Below are 15,438 nucleotides of genomic sequence, written 5' to 3'. Positions count from 1 at the left end.
ATAGATCTCGATTCACACACTGCATCAAAATGGTGGACTTGAACTTCACACACACACACACACTGAGGCCCAAACTACTGAGGAATGAGACCCCCTCACTGCAGACACTGTGTGTATGTGTGTGTGTGTGTGTGCCCGAGGGTGACCAATCGAGTTTGAAAATATTTAGAAATATCCCTAAGTTAAATTCAAAGTCGTGTGCTAAAGTTTTACCATAATAAATATGTATTTTTGAAGCGCCTGAGGGCGAGCAGTCGAGATGCAAATATATAGAACTTTCCCAAAATTCCATTTAAAGCTGTGTGCAATTTTTTCTACTGTAATGCATATGTATTTTTGAAGTACTTCTAACTGTGTGTGTGCATGTGGCGCTAACACACATTTCACAGTTAAAATGTTTGAAGTCTCTCTACATCCGACGAAGTGCCCTGTTCTTGATTTGGCAGCTCTTTGCCAAACACGGTGAAGTCGCAAAGTCAGCAAATTCGACGACAGGTAAAAATCACACACACACACACACACACACACACACACTAGACCACAATCCGGGAATCCAATTGAATAATTCCACACCCCCAATGAGAGTTATAGCAGGAGTATTTGGCTGGAAGGTATAAATCTACACCACATGCATCACAACAAAACATCAAACTTCCCGTCTGATAATTATCAGGAAAAAAAACAAGCCTTTACAGAAAATACAGTCCGGAATTCAATAAACCGCAACTATATAATATTAAACAAATTTGGATCACGATTCAGAACTTATTAAGGGAATATATTTATAAAATTAATTGTCTATTTAGTTTTTTTTAATTAAAAACCTTATGCATATGGCTGTATGAATTACATTTAAGATTTAAGTATGCCCTATTGTCTTTAAAACATAATATATATATATATATAAAATCTCTCGAGCAGCGCTAGCTATTAAATGAATCATAAATGTGTAAAAGCATAATTATCAGTATTATATCATAATTTTGTTGATTTTTAAATGCATTGTGCAAAATGTTTTACTTTAATAGAGCGAATCACATGTGCATTTAGTAAGTTTAAATATGTTTTTTGGTTAAAAAAGCACCTAAAAAACAAATCGCTGTATGCAATGGCAATTAAAAATAAATACATTATATAAAAGATTGCATGTGATGAATAAAATCACAGTACAGCTGATCAAAGGCCCAGGACTGTAATTCAATAGAGGCCAAATACAAAGACTGAAGCCAGGCCTCTTGCTACCGATTATAATTTCGAAGAAAAAAAAAACATTTTGACCCAAATATAAATATTGATGAATACCTCTGTGTTTTATTTAATAAAACAAGACCGCTACGTATAAAAGTTTCGTAAACACAGTAAAGTATCATCTCAATATGGTTGAAGAGTATCAGCTTAAGTATACTCGTAAATTTCAATGCATCCGAATGAGTAAATTTCCGATAGATTTTAATGCATTTACAGGCATTTCGGAATAATATCGACCTGAGTGATATTTCATAAATCTGAATTGCAACAAAAGTGCAAACATTTTCTTCATTGGCGTCCTTTGCATTAGACCCGAATCAGTGTGTTTTCGAAATGCATGTCTGTGCATCGGAGAAGGAAAAAGCACACACACACACATTCACACACACGCACGCACACTGCTGTGACTTACACACATCTGCGAGGACGTCAGCGTCCGGAGGCAGTGCTTTCCGCAGGCCTCTTTTTCTTCAGATGTCTTGCTGCAGAGAGAAAAAGAGAGCCTTCCCGTTCCGCTATCCCGGTCTCGAATTCCAGTCCACCCTCTCAGCGCAGGGATCTGGTTAGGCTCGCCGGCTGCTCGGCTGGGCCTCTGGAACAATAGGAGGCCTCCGGGGCGTCTGGGAGGCGTGTGTGAACCCCGTCTGTGGACCGGAGCGCGTCTCGCTGAATGGTGCGTGTTAGCAAACACACAATTAGCGTGTCTGCCATATGCAAATGGTCCCGTGGTTTCCACGGCACATGCGATCAGCTCTCGGAGGCCCGAGGAGTGTTGAACGCCCCCCCACCTCCTCCTTCACGAACCTCTTTTTCTACATCTTCCCCTCCCCTCGCGACCATCCTTCACTTTTTTTTCTGTGATAGTTGCATGGCGTTTTCCTTACACTCCCAACAACGTGCAGATCACCGATTTTCGGTTGCCTTTTGTGAGCAACTGGCACCTGTCCCAGAACGGAGCCGCTTCACTCCAGAATTCCGGATCAGGAACGGGTAAGTTGCAGGTCAGTACTTCCAAAATGGGTTTTCGCCGCTCCGAAGGGCCTGGCGCTGCGCTAGCGTGGGCTGCGGGTCGAGGTGAATTCGCCTGCTCGATAAAATCGGAGAAGAAATGTGTCAAAATAGGCACTCTGAGAACCAAACCTGGCTAAAAATCTGCAATCAGGTGCATGGAAAAGCTCAGGAACGTGCTGGAAAGCGGGAGCGTGTTGGCAGGTTTGTGGAGGAGCCTCTGTCGCGCTCTAGTCAGGAGGCCCTCGTGGCAAAAAAAAGGGTTTTTCTTTCCCCTTTTTTCCCCTCTTGCACTCTCTAAAAACTCCTTTCCACCTTGCATACAGCACGAAGACAACTGGGCTCGAGGAACCCGTACGGAAAGCGAAAGAACTGTGGAGAGGGAAAGAGATATGAAACTGGAGACGTAGAGGGGTGAAACTCCTCATCAGACGTCCCACATGGCCTTGCACTTGAGAGGGAGGGAGAGGGAGAGAGAGAGAGAGAGAGAGAGAGAGACAAATAAAGAGAGAGAGAAGTGGGAGGGCGGAAAAACAGCAAGTCCAGAGCGGGAGGAGAAAGACGGAGAGAGAGAGAGAGAGAGAGGGAGTGTGACATAGATACTCCTCCCCCAGTGCGCAGACTCAGTGTGTTTTCGCACACACACACACACACACGGATAATCCCAGCAGAAAGAAAGAAAGAAAGAGTGGAAATGCAGAACACCACACCGAAAATGTATTTGAAACTTTGAATTCCACACCGTTTCTGAACATAAAAAACAGCTGGCTTATTATTAGGTCATCTTTCCCGCAAACATTCATTTGGTTGCTTTAAAGGTTTGCTTAATAGTTCACTTTAACATATAGATCAAAAACGTTGAACACCAATCATAGATCTCTGAATAACGTTTACGCAGCAATTCCTAAAAGTAAAAAAAAAAAAAAACACTGTGAAGTATAATAGTACATGCTGTATCGATGTTTTTCATGTGTGTCCGAACACAATACACCCATTTTGAATGAAGATTTTCATTGAATAACAGCTTAAACTTTGGTGTATTCCTCAAATAAAGCATCATATGACTTAAGACGACATAAAATATAGTGCAAGAGTTATACGGACTGTATAACTCTTGGAAGAAAGAGCTGTTTGGTGCCGATAGCCTAGTGGGCAGCACTGACATATAATGCCATTGCACTTCAGGCCACCCGAGTTTGAGTCCGAAAAAGAGCGGAGTAAAAAACAACAGGTTTGGTCGGTGCCGATAGCCTAGTGGGCAGCACTGACATATAACGCCGTTGTGCTTCAGGCGACCCGAGTTCGAGTCCGAAGTATAAAAGTAATTATATGTAAGTATAAAAGTTCACATGTGTGTCCAAACAAATTTTCATTGAATAACAGCTTAAGCTTTGGTGTATTCCTCAAATAAAGGACTTCAGACAAGTTGGAATATAGTGCATGAGTCATATTGACTATTGTTGCGATACGATGGAAATGATGTACGAAAAAGGGCTGCGTAAAAAAAAAAGTTTGCCGATAGCCTAGTAGGCAGCGCCGACATATAGCGTTGTTGCATTTTGGGCGACCCGAGTTTGGGTCCGAAAAAGAGCTGCGTAAAAAAACAACAGGTTTGGTCAGCACTGATAGCCTAGTGGGCAGAGCTGACATATAGCGCTGTTGGTGAGTAAATAATAACAGATTTTAGATTTTTGTGTGAACTCTTCCTTTAACCAGCAATTCTTTTTGACTTTGAGGATAATAAACTGTTGTGATATGACAGAAATGATGTACAAAAAAGAGTTGCGTAAAAAAACAACAGTTTTGGTCAGCACTGATAGCCTAGTGGGCAGAGCTGACATATAGCGCTGCTAGGGAGTAAATAATAACAGATTTTAGATTTTTGTGTGAACTCTTCCTTTAACCAGCAGTTCTTTTTGACTTTGAGGATAATAAACTGTTGTGATATGACGGAAATGATGTACAAAAAAGAGTTGCGTAAAAAAACAACAGGTTTGGTCAGCACTGATAGCCTAGTGGGCAGAGCTGACATATAGCGCTGCTGGTGAGTAAATAATAACAGATTTTAGATTTTTGTGTGAACTCTTCCTTTAACCAGCAATTCTTTTTGACTTTGAGGATAATAAACTGTTGTGATATGACGGAAATGATGTACAAAAAAAGAGTTGCGTAAAAAAACAACAGGTTTGGTCGGTGCCGATAGCCTAGTGGGCAGAGCCGACATATAGCGCTGCTGGTGAGTAAATAATAACAGATTTTAGATTTTTGTGTGAACTCTTCCTTTAACCAGCAATTCTTTTTGACTTTGAGGATAATAAACTGTTGTGATATGACAGAAATGATGTACAAAAAAGAGTTGCGTAAAAAAACAACAGGTTTGGTCGGTGCCGATAGCCTAGTGGGCAGAGCCGACATATAGCGCTGCTGGTGAGTAAATAATAACAGATTTTAGATTTTTGTGTGAACTCTTCCTTTAACCAGCAATTCTTTTTGACTTTGAGGATAATAAACTGTTGTGATATGACAGAAATGATGTACAAAAAAGTTGCGTAAAAAAAAAAAAAAACAGGTTTGGTCGAAGCCGATAGCCTAGTGGGCAGCACCGACATATAGCGCTGTTGCGTTCCAGGGGACCAGAGATCGAGTCCCAGACCTTTCCCGATGCCCCCCCCAACTTCACTTCCTGTCCGCTTACTGTCCTATCATAATAAAGGCAAAATGAATGACATGGTGAGTAAATAATGACAGAATTAGATTTTCGTGTGAACTATTCCTTTAACCAGAAAGTCTTTACGACTTTGAGGATAATAAACACTCCTAAAACTTGTCTACTAACCACGTCCAACAAAGGACATACTTTGTCTTTTCCACAACATCACAAATGACCATTCATTCTGTGGTGGAAATGACATTTTAAACATTTTTTTTTTTTGGAATCTTAATTTCATAACTAGCATTTTATGCATCGTAAATACACACAAATAATATTTATCCACATTGCATATTTAAAAAAAAAAAATGACTGGAAATGATGCACAATAGAAATACTCTGCTAACAAATGATATTTACCTTGAGGTCTTCATTTCACATTGCAGTCTCCTTGATAAACAAGCATACTAACCTCAAATAAAACTTTTCGTTTACATCATTATTGTTTTAAAAATGCATTTTCATAGTTTTGGATGTTTGGGGTTAGAACAAAGCAAAAAATAAGACAATTTCATTTCAGAAATACAAAACTAAAGTCTGTTAGATGATAAAAATCAGCCACTGGTTCATTCAAGTGTCTGTACTTGAAGAAACACCCACATTCAACCAATCAGAGTCTCTACACTGGATTTAGCAACAACTCTGACCTTCCAGCCAATGAGAATGCGGGAGAACGAACAGACTCCACCCCCCCCCCACGATACAGCTCTCCTCATATGCCCTTTCTCTCTCTCCCTACTCCTCGTTCATCTGTCCATCTGCCCCGTTCTCTTAAATCCCTCCCTTGCGGTGACCGAACAAGGCTGGGAAAGAAAACGGCAAAAACATTAGATGTTCATTCAAACACACCCTCATCTCAGGGAAGTGGCGCTATCCTTTCCCTTCATTTCTTCCCAGTGCCTGACATTGAGGTGCTTTTGTAATAAATTAAAAGGAAAAGGACAGGGCAAAAACTTTCTCTTTGCTCTGGCGCTTGCTCCCGAAACCCCTTGAGGCCGGACTCGCTGTACAAACTTTTTTTTCCCCTCCCGACTGCAGCTTTCTCTTTCTCTCTCTCTCTCCCGTCGCTCTTCCTCTCGGCGGCTAGACTAATGAGAGTGCAGAAAGAGAGAAAGCCTGCGAACTGCGAAAATCTCTTGCGGACTTACTCAACACTTCTCTTTGCAGTTTCTCTGGGGACTGAGGGAAGATTGTGACACTTCAGAAGGTGGGGCTACTTTCTTAACCAGCGTCTTTCTGTGTCTGAAAGTGTGAATGCTGCGCTCGGACTGATCTAACATGGCCGATGCACGAGGGCGCACCCATTGCCTTCGGCACTGGCTCATGTCTGTCCTCGCACACTAACACACCGATGCTCTTCGCAGGCCAATGCAGAGTTAATGCGTTCGGAGTTTAAAAAAAAAAAAGAAGCATAGTTTGTGCGGCCTGCTGAACGATTTTACGGCGTTAGTTAGGGACCCCGCCGTTTTCCTCCAACGTCACATCTCGCCACGGCTTCTGACCAATCGGCGGCCTCGTTTCCGGGTGGCAGCTAAAAACGTACACGCTTGTGTTTCATTTCTAACTTCAGATAGCAGATTGCATCCTCAAAGACACAGCTTTATCTTTCATTGTTTAGCAAGAAAACTTTCCGTTTAGTAGCTTTTTTTGCTGTTTGCGGTACTGCAGTGGTTTTGCACGGTGACCGCGGCCTGAGTTCAAGCATTTGCTTACAGGTTACTGGCCAAATATTAACAACCTGAGCTTCAACGCCGCCTTTATGTCTAAACACATCTCCCATTAGCAGTGACAAAACAGAGCGTTTCTGAAATCCATCAAATCCCAAAGTGGTTGCATTCATTCACAATTACTGCAATGCTAACGGAGGAAACTGGTGCAAGAGAAAATGTGTGAAAGAAGCTACACTCGGTCTGATTATACAGTGAATTTGAACAAATGGCATCATACTAGAACACGAGGACTGCTGAAAACATAATGCTAACGTTAATGTGATGCCGTGCAAACACTCACACAAACATACTTCACCTCTCTGAGGCCACGTACAGCACAAAATGGCGGCTGCCACCATCTCGTAGATGTCGACTGTCTTATATATGATGCATTTTTGAGCGTTTCTGTCCGAAACACAAATACAGAGCACAATAAAGATTGCATTGTAAAAAAAAAACACTTTTGCTTAATTGTGTGTATTTTTTTTTTCATTTTGCAATGCACATTTTTCCTTTTTTCACAGAAAAATAAATGCATGGATGAAATTAAAATTTCAGTGTTTTCTCATTTCATTTTTTGCAATTGTTATTCCTTTTAATAATTCAATAACTGCATTAAAATGCATAATTTGCATTAAAATTAATAACATGCATTAAAAACACAAGGCATAACAATTCACAATTAAATTGCATAATAATTGCATTAAAATCATGTGAAAATAAAATGCATTTGTTGCCTTAAAACGAACAGCTTGTTTTATTCATTTTAATGCAATGGAATGCAATGCAATTTTCTTTCTCTAGAAAGGGAAGCTATATTTAGACAATTCTCCAATGGATCCTTGTCCTTGCAAATTCATCAGATGCTTCAGACTTTAACTAGACATAGCAAAAGAAATAAAATGCCAACTAGCACAACTGTTTTGCTGCACATTTTAGTCAGCACTGCATTCTTTGATATCGTGATGTTGACCAGGCGTTAGGCCGCGTAAGTACTCTGGATGAGGCCAGAAAGCGCGAGGTAGTGTGACGCTCCTCGCCGGATTCACAGACACACACACACACACACACACACAGTGTTTGTTGCAACAGGAAATGCTGGACAAATGAAAGGCAGCAAGAAAACAGCCGACAGCAGGAGCTTTGAGAGCCGAGAACTGAGATTCTCTTCCATGCCTGGAAAGATGGATACTAAGAGTTTCAAGGTAATTATTCTTAAAAATAGCTTTCTACTAGTTAGGTTAAACTCTTAAAATCTGTTCAAACATGCAAATTGCACACAATTAAATTTGAATATGCTTCTCCAAACAAATCACACAATTTCGACTACGTTTACACGTCGTCACACATCCGTCTCAGGCCGCGGCGCACAAATAAACTCCTTTCCCGACTTCACACAAAAAAGGCGGCATAGGCCGTTTGAGGTGGTCTGACCTCTGACCTCCACGCGTGCCTAAAGGACTGCTTCATTGACTCCCCACTGGCTCAGACAAAAAGGTCACGACCCCTGGGTCAAAAGCGTTACTCAAGGGGCTGTTCAAGCTCAATTGAGAGGGTGCGACATTTGTTTGCTTTGACAAGGTAAAGATTACGCTCACATTAAGTGTTGTCGACAAGCGGGTCGGCCCCTTGGGAATGACCTCTGGGACCTCAGACAGCTCCTCTTATTAACTGTTGCTGACCCTTGACCTCTGGCATCACCCGTGCGACACCAGGTTCTCGCGCTCGCAAACGCGTCTCGCCCCGTGAGATCTGAAACGGACAGCAATAACGCACAGGTTAGCATCCTTCATATTAGTTGGTTTTAAAATAAATATTGAAATAAAAAAGGTTGGAATTCATTTAAATATATTTAACAAACTCATTAATTTATATTATATGCAAAATATTTAAATCAAATACATTTGAAAGAAAAGCGAAGCAAAACTTCTTTCAGAGAATTTCAAAACTGCTTTTAAAAAAATTTAAATTTGGCTTCTTATGATTAAATTTGAAAGAACATTTGGGCAAACTTTACACTACTTATAAAAGTATTTCTAATGCATTAATTATAATGTATGATCACAGTTGTAATGCATTATAATATTTATATCACACCTTTAGAAAGTATAACACATTAAAATACACGACAAACAGCCAGCTTCAGATGAAACAAGGAATCTGCAAATATTATAATGCAATTTAACTTTGGTTACAATTATTTTTGAAAAGATATAATGCCTTATAATGTACATTACGAATGCCTTTAAAATGCATCATGCATAAAGGCTTTAAGTAAAGTGTTACAAAAGTTTGTAGTGCCGATAATTAATTCGATCAATTATGTAATATAAATGATTACTCGAACCAATTTTTTTTTTACCCAGATTTGATGCAATATTTATAGTATACAATGTAAAAAAGAATTGTTTGTTTAACTTAAAGTTAGCTTGCTTCTTTAAAATATTGAGTTATTGACTTAAGTTAATACAATGAAGGCATTTACTCAACAGAAACTCAAAATATCATGTTATCTGAACTACATTAATTATCCAAGTTGATTTGGCAAAAGAAAAAAAAGTTATAACAAATCATGAGAATAATGTTTTAAAGTGTAAGTGTATTTAAAAACTTGAGTAGAATTCCATTTTTCCCCATTAAAATTTTGTTCCAACCACTTAAAAATGAAATATATTTATGAATTATGCATGCAGTACGTCTAAAACAAAAATATTGTGAGGGGAAATTATATAGCATCAAGATTTGCAAACTAGATTTGTGTGTGTGTGTGTGAGTGTGTGTGTGTGTGTGTGTGACAAGAACAAGAGAAACTGAAGCAAACGTAATAAAATATTCATAATGTTTTTCCTCACTAAATCACTGATATTTAACTTTACTAACAACACACAATAATAATTATATTAATAATATTCATATTTTAATAAGAATAATTTTTTCAATAAACATTTGTCAATATATATACTCGTATATAAAAAACATTAAAAACACCCTTTAAGCATTTAAATTGTGTGCAAATATAGATACACTAAATTGGCCAAATATTATTGTTAGATCAATTATTTATATATATATACTCAGTCAGAGGACTGAATGTCTGTTGTCACATCTGTATATAATATTTTATTCTCAGTGAACCAAATACCACAATATTTTCACAATAACCCATTTTAAATAAAAATATCTTATAAAGGTGTATGAAAATATGAATATAACACACATTCAGCACAATTCAAACACCAGTGTAAAGACACTTCTTTACTTGTGATATTCACTATCATACAATTATTGCACAACATATAAATCATAAATACACGCAATATCACTTCATATGATTTCACAGTTTTAAAATGAACATAAAAGCATAATCCATAATCTGTCCATTTACAAACAAAATTAATATGCGCACACCGAGTGATGAATATGAGCTGGGTTACGCGTGTTAAACACAAATTAATTTAGCCAAAAATCTCAGCTTTCCTTCAATAACAAGAACAAAGTTTGCCAGAACTAACCGAATGCCTTTTCTCAAATGCAGATTCACTGTAACTGACACGAGCAAACCTAAATTGATAGTTTTATACAATTCAAAATGACATTTTTGAGGCATGTTGAATGAGATCTTCAGTTTAAACGTAGCTATCGAGAGCTGTCAATCAATCAATCACTCAACTCACCCGCCGAAGATGCTCGTCGAGTCCACAAAACATCTTCAAATCCACACGCTCGTTCTCAGGTCTGTTCTTGCGGTCTCTGACAGTCCTGTGAAGTGATTCTGTGTCCTTCTGTTTGGGCCGAAGCTGGCACGGGACGTGACCTGGCGCACAAAATAAAAAGAGAGAGGGAGAGAGAGGAAGAAAGTCTGCTTAGAAAAGAAAACCCCTATCCTCCAGGTGCATATCGCATTCGACCTGAGCGGATTGAGAAAGCATGAAATTTTGCGGCAAATTTACTTGTGAAAAACAGCGTGCGACTTCTGAACTGCGGGGACAATAAAACGCACGGCAAAGCAGGTAGACATCTGACTCGTGCGCTTATAAAGTGCGTTAAATACTGTGGCGTTCGGACCGGGACCTGCCACGTCAGCAATGTGCTTTTGGACAGGGCATCATGGGAGTTCCTCCGGTCAGACCCGACACGCCCTTCACGCGCCAGACGTCAGCAAATAAACTGTCTGTTTGTCTTCTCTGGTGTTTCTCTGATTGCACATAAACACATTAAAACGCACTTCTGCATGTCGACTTCTGATTCCAACATTACGAGCAACAAGCGTCAGTTTTTTGTGCCTTATCCGAGGTCACGATTTTTTTGCTGCATAACACCGAAAGCAAACATCATTAACGTTAACCGAGCTCTAATTCGTACATCATCTATGATTGTGAAAGCCATTTAAAAGAGCTTGAGCTGATGTGATTGCTTGGGTAAACAATCGTGAACCGCTTAAAGTGCAACTAAGACCATCTGCATGCAATTCTGTCGCTTGAAATTTAATCCGAAATTTCAGTCACATTCATACGCTCTTAAACCCTAATGCTCAAAATAATTCATTCGTTTCAGTAGGGCAAACTCAAATTAAATAAATAGTTAATCAAATTAACTTTTATAAGTATTTAGAACTTTATTTGTCTTTTGAGTTCGCAAAATGGACACATTTTAAGTCATTTGAATCGTTTCACTGTTTTGAGATTTATGAACTTGTTTCTTTTCATTTTTTTTTTTACCTGAAACTGGGTTGGGATTTCTATTTCCCAGCATGCTTTGTCATGACACTCAAAAGGGAGAGTAAATGCTAAAATTAAGTGTAGAAGAAAGGGTTCTATTTGGAATCTCCATCAGGCGTTATAGAGGTTCCATCATGGGATCATTTTATGGATTTAGTTTTAATTTTAATTCATTCTTAATTTTATGAAATAAACATACTTTATCACTTGAAAAAATATAAATAACCCCTAAACGTGTTATAATTTAAGACGTTTCTCTTTTTATAGAACCTTATTGGCATAAAGGGTTCTTTAAGAATCCTAGAGTTCTATTTAGAACCTTTTAATTTTTATAAGAGTGTATAATATAACTGGTAACACTTTATTTTAAGGTGACGTAGTTACATGTACTTACTATGTAATAATGCATAATATTAACCCTAAACCAAACCCTAACTGTAACTATATAGAAAGTACATGTAATTAATATTAATCAGTACTTATTTGAGAAAGTACAATGCAACTGCCCACCTAAATAAAGGGTGACCATATAAATTGGCAATATAAACGTACATACAGTAACATCCAAATTATAAGAAAACATCTTTTGTTTTTCACTAGCGTCACTTCTCTTCGTCATTTTCTCAGTTTGAACGTCTTTGAATCAGCTGGTGTTTTAGTGGATGTGTGATTCGGTTCTTCTCGGACATGTTCAACAAACATAATACTGATTGTCTTCATTTTCAGCACTAGATCTATAGGTTTAGCAGCTCAACGATTTGCTTTAAATATGCATGAAATATGTAATGCAATGATTTATACATTTTGGGTCAATGTAGGTGTGAGACACAAAAATGAGGGTCGACTGCACAATTCAATCATAAAATAATATTTCTTCATTTAGCAAGACTGCATTTAGCAATGATCATCACACTCTTTTTGTAGACTTTGAGTTACTGCTTTCCTTTTAAAAAAAGATTTTTTTTTTAACCAGATTTGACAGCTAATAAATTGCAACAAAATTTATATAACATTCTTGTCCAAACCCTTCAATCATATTACATTCTTAAATATAAAATTGAGCCTTAAAAAAACGAATTTACTTAACTAAAATGCACTGCTTTTAAAAACGTATACAAGTAAAAATGATTCCCTTATATATTTACTGTAACAATATTTCAAGAGAATATATTTGTTTTAATTAAAAAGCCACAACAAATGCTAATGATCACAAATACTCAGATGTCATCAAGTACATAAAGTCATTTAAAAAATTACAACTCAATCAAACCTATTTTTTCCCTCTAAATTTCGAGTTTACAATAAAGCAGCAATTTTAAAAATTCAGTTTAATTTTATTATGTGCTTTACTCATTTTTATTTGTTTTTTTTTGGGAGGATTTATGACTCTAAATGTTTTATTTATTTCCAGTAATTTCAGTGCATAAACTCGATCTTATTTTAGCTGTATGCCATGCAACATTTCTCATTTTCATGACGTTTTTAATCCAATATTAAATTTTTTATTTCATTTAACAAAAAAATGAGTTAACGATGATCACCCTGCACTACATCTAACGATAACGACATAAGCTGATATATTCATCAAGTACCTAAATATAATAATAATAATAAAAAAAACACTATTTTAATTAAACCTAATCTCTCTATATTTTGTGTCTACAATAACGCAGCCATTTTCAAAGCCAACTTTTTTTCTGTTGGAAATAATTGTTTGACATCTAAATCCCGAGCTCGGCACATTGAGCTCAGGAGAAGGTCGTCTGACTTTCCCTCGTGAACGTAACGATCCATACGATCCGAGTGTCTGGCTGCGGTTACTGCCGCACGCTCACCTAATGAGACACCGACAGAAAGAGACGCGGTTCACGGGGGGCTTTTCGCTAATAATCCCCACCCCCAACTTTTTCTTTTTCAATAGGTAGAGCTGTCTGTCTCTCGGGTCTAGACTGAGGGGGGCTGGTGGACTCTGGAAGGTCACGTGTGCCAAGCCCATGACAAAAGCCTCTTTTATGTAGAGCGTATGCAGATAGAGCTGCTGCTTTTGTGCACCGACCCCAAGCCTGGAGGAGGGATGGGGCGAGAGAGAGAGAGAGAGATTGGTGTGAAAACACGGCAAACACTCGCATGTTCCAACCTGGTTCGTGACAAAATGATTTAAATGTCTTTTAAAGACCTCATAGCAATCAAAACCAGAGATTTGTGGCTTTTAGTCCATGTCGGCACTCATCAGGTTTTGCACTCACAGTGTATAAAATGGCAACAAAAACTTAAAATGGTCTTAAACAATAACATTTTTGTAATAACAGATTAGCATGAGTTGGTTTCTTAACAGTACGTTAATGGTGTTAAGGCCCGTTCAAGGATGATAACTATTATAAATAATAACTATAAATAATTGTTAATTGTTCTGAAGTGTTATTTTAGTATTACTATTATATATGAATTTTATTATATATATATATATATATATATATATATATATATATATATATATATATATATATATATATATATATATATATATATATATAATTAAAAATAAAAATTAAATGAATTAATTAAATTAATTAAAAATAAAAATTAAAATGAAAAATGAAGATATGACTAAAAATTCATTCATATTATATATATATATATATATATATATATATATATATATATATATATATATGAATTAATTTTTAGTCATATCTTCATTTTTTGTTTTAATTTTAGTTGAATTTTTAGTAATTTTATTATCTGATTTTGTCATTTTTATTTGTTTTTTGGCGATTTTATATTTCAATTTCTATGTAACTTTAATTTATTTATGTCAGTTTTATTTTTATTTATTTCCAGTCATTTTAATGCCTCAACTTAAACATATTATGTATTATTTAATTTAATTTAATTTATTTATTTTATTATTATTATTATTATTCATATATAATTATATATTAATAACATAATATATATGAATATTAATAAGCAAGCATATATATATATATATATATATATATATATATATATATATATATATATATACACATATATGCTTGCTTATTAATATTAATATATATTACATTATTAATATATATATATATATATATATATATATATATATATATATATATATATATATATATATATATATATATGCTTGCTTATTAATATTAAACTTAAATTAAACTTATTATTTAGTTGACCATGGCAACATATTTAATTTTCATGAAGTTTTTATTTTAATATTTATATTTTACTTTTGCTTTATTTCATTTAACAAAAATGTTTTTAATAGTTTTTATGATGATCACCCTGAACTGCCAACTATAACGATAACGACAGAGGAATAATATCATAGAAATCACTTTATGAACAATTTTTTTTCTCCAGATGATGAACAATAAAATTGTTGACAGCCAATCAGAATCCATCAGAGCATTTAAAGTGTCAGCGCACGTATTATGAAGAATGTTATTGTGTATAATATAGTTATCATTCTTGGTGTGAACATGCATTTACTTTGATCAGTTCATCACTGCGCATTTAAAACAATGAAGAAAAAATTCTTTATAATCTTTCATCAAAATTGAATAACTTGCTTCGCCTAAAGCAACTTTCTATTTCAGCTGACATCATCAATCCCTCTTATTTTTCCAAACACATTCATATAAAAGACACACATGCACACACGCACACACGTGCACACACACGCGCACACATGCTTGCACACGCACACACACGTGCACACACACACACACGCTTGCAGACACACACTTGCACGCGTACACACGCACAACCACACACACTTGTGCACACACAAACACACACGCTTGTAGACACACATGCACACACACACGCGCATAGGCTTTCATACATACACACAACCACACACTTGTGCACACACACACACACGCTTGCAGACACACGTGTGCACACACACACACACACACACACACACACACGCACACACGTGCAAACACACACAGGCTTGCAAAAACATGCTTGCACACACACTTTTGCACACATATATTTCTTTCGTATAAATGCAGATTGCTTTGAT

General features: G+C 36.6%; 1 long non-coding RNA gene across 2 annotated transcripts in view; it reads right to left on the bottom strand.

Moving 5' to 3' along the window:
• The window catches only part of LOC125246933, a 61,945-nt gene that overhangs the window by 16,719 nt on the left and 29,788 nt on the right, over positions 1-15,438 (bottom strand). Inside the window, exons 2-3 of one of the 2 annotated variants that reach the window (XR_007179994.1) lie at positions 10,350-10,489; positions 8,274-8,427 (exon numbers count right to left, since the gene is read on the bottom strand). This is a non-coding gene — a long non-coding RNA (uncharacterized LOC125246933). Of the gene's footprint in view, positions 1-1,660; positions 2,199-8,273; positions 8,428-10,349; positions 10,490-15,438 lie in introns of those variants that run through there. The other variant, XR_007179993.1, reaches the window with a different exon arrangement.

Source organism: Megalobrama amblycephala, linkage group LG15 (assembly GCF_018812025.1).
Source record: "Megalobrama amblycephala isolate DHTTF-2021 linkage group LG15, ASM1881202v1, whole genome shotgun sequence".
In the NCBI taxonomy this organism is placed as follows: Eukaryota; Metazoa; Chordata; class Actinopteri; order Cypriniformes; family Xenocyprididae; genus Megalobrama; species Megalobrama amblycephala.
The sequence above is the reverse complement of the archived record's forward strand: the minus strand, read 5'-3'. Positions and strand labels throughout refer to the sequence as shown.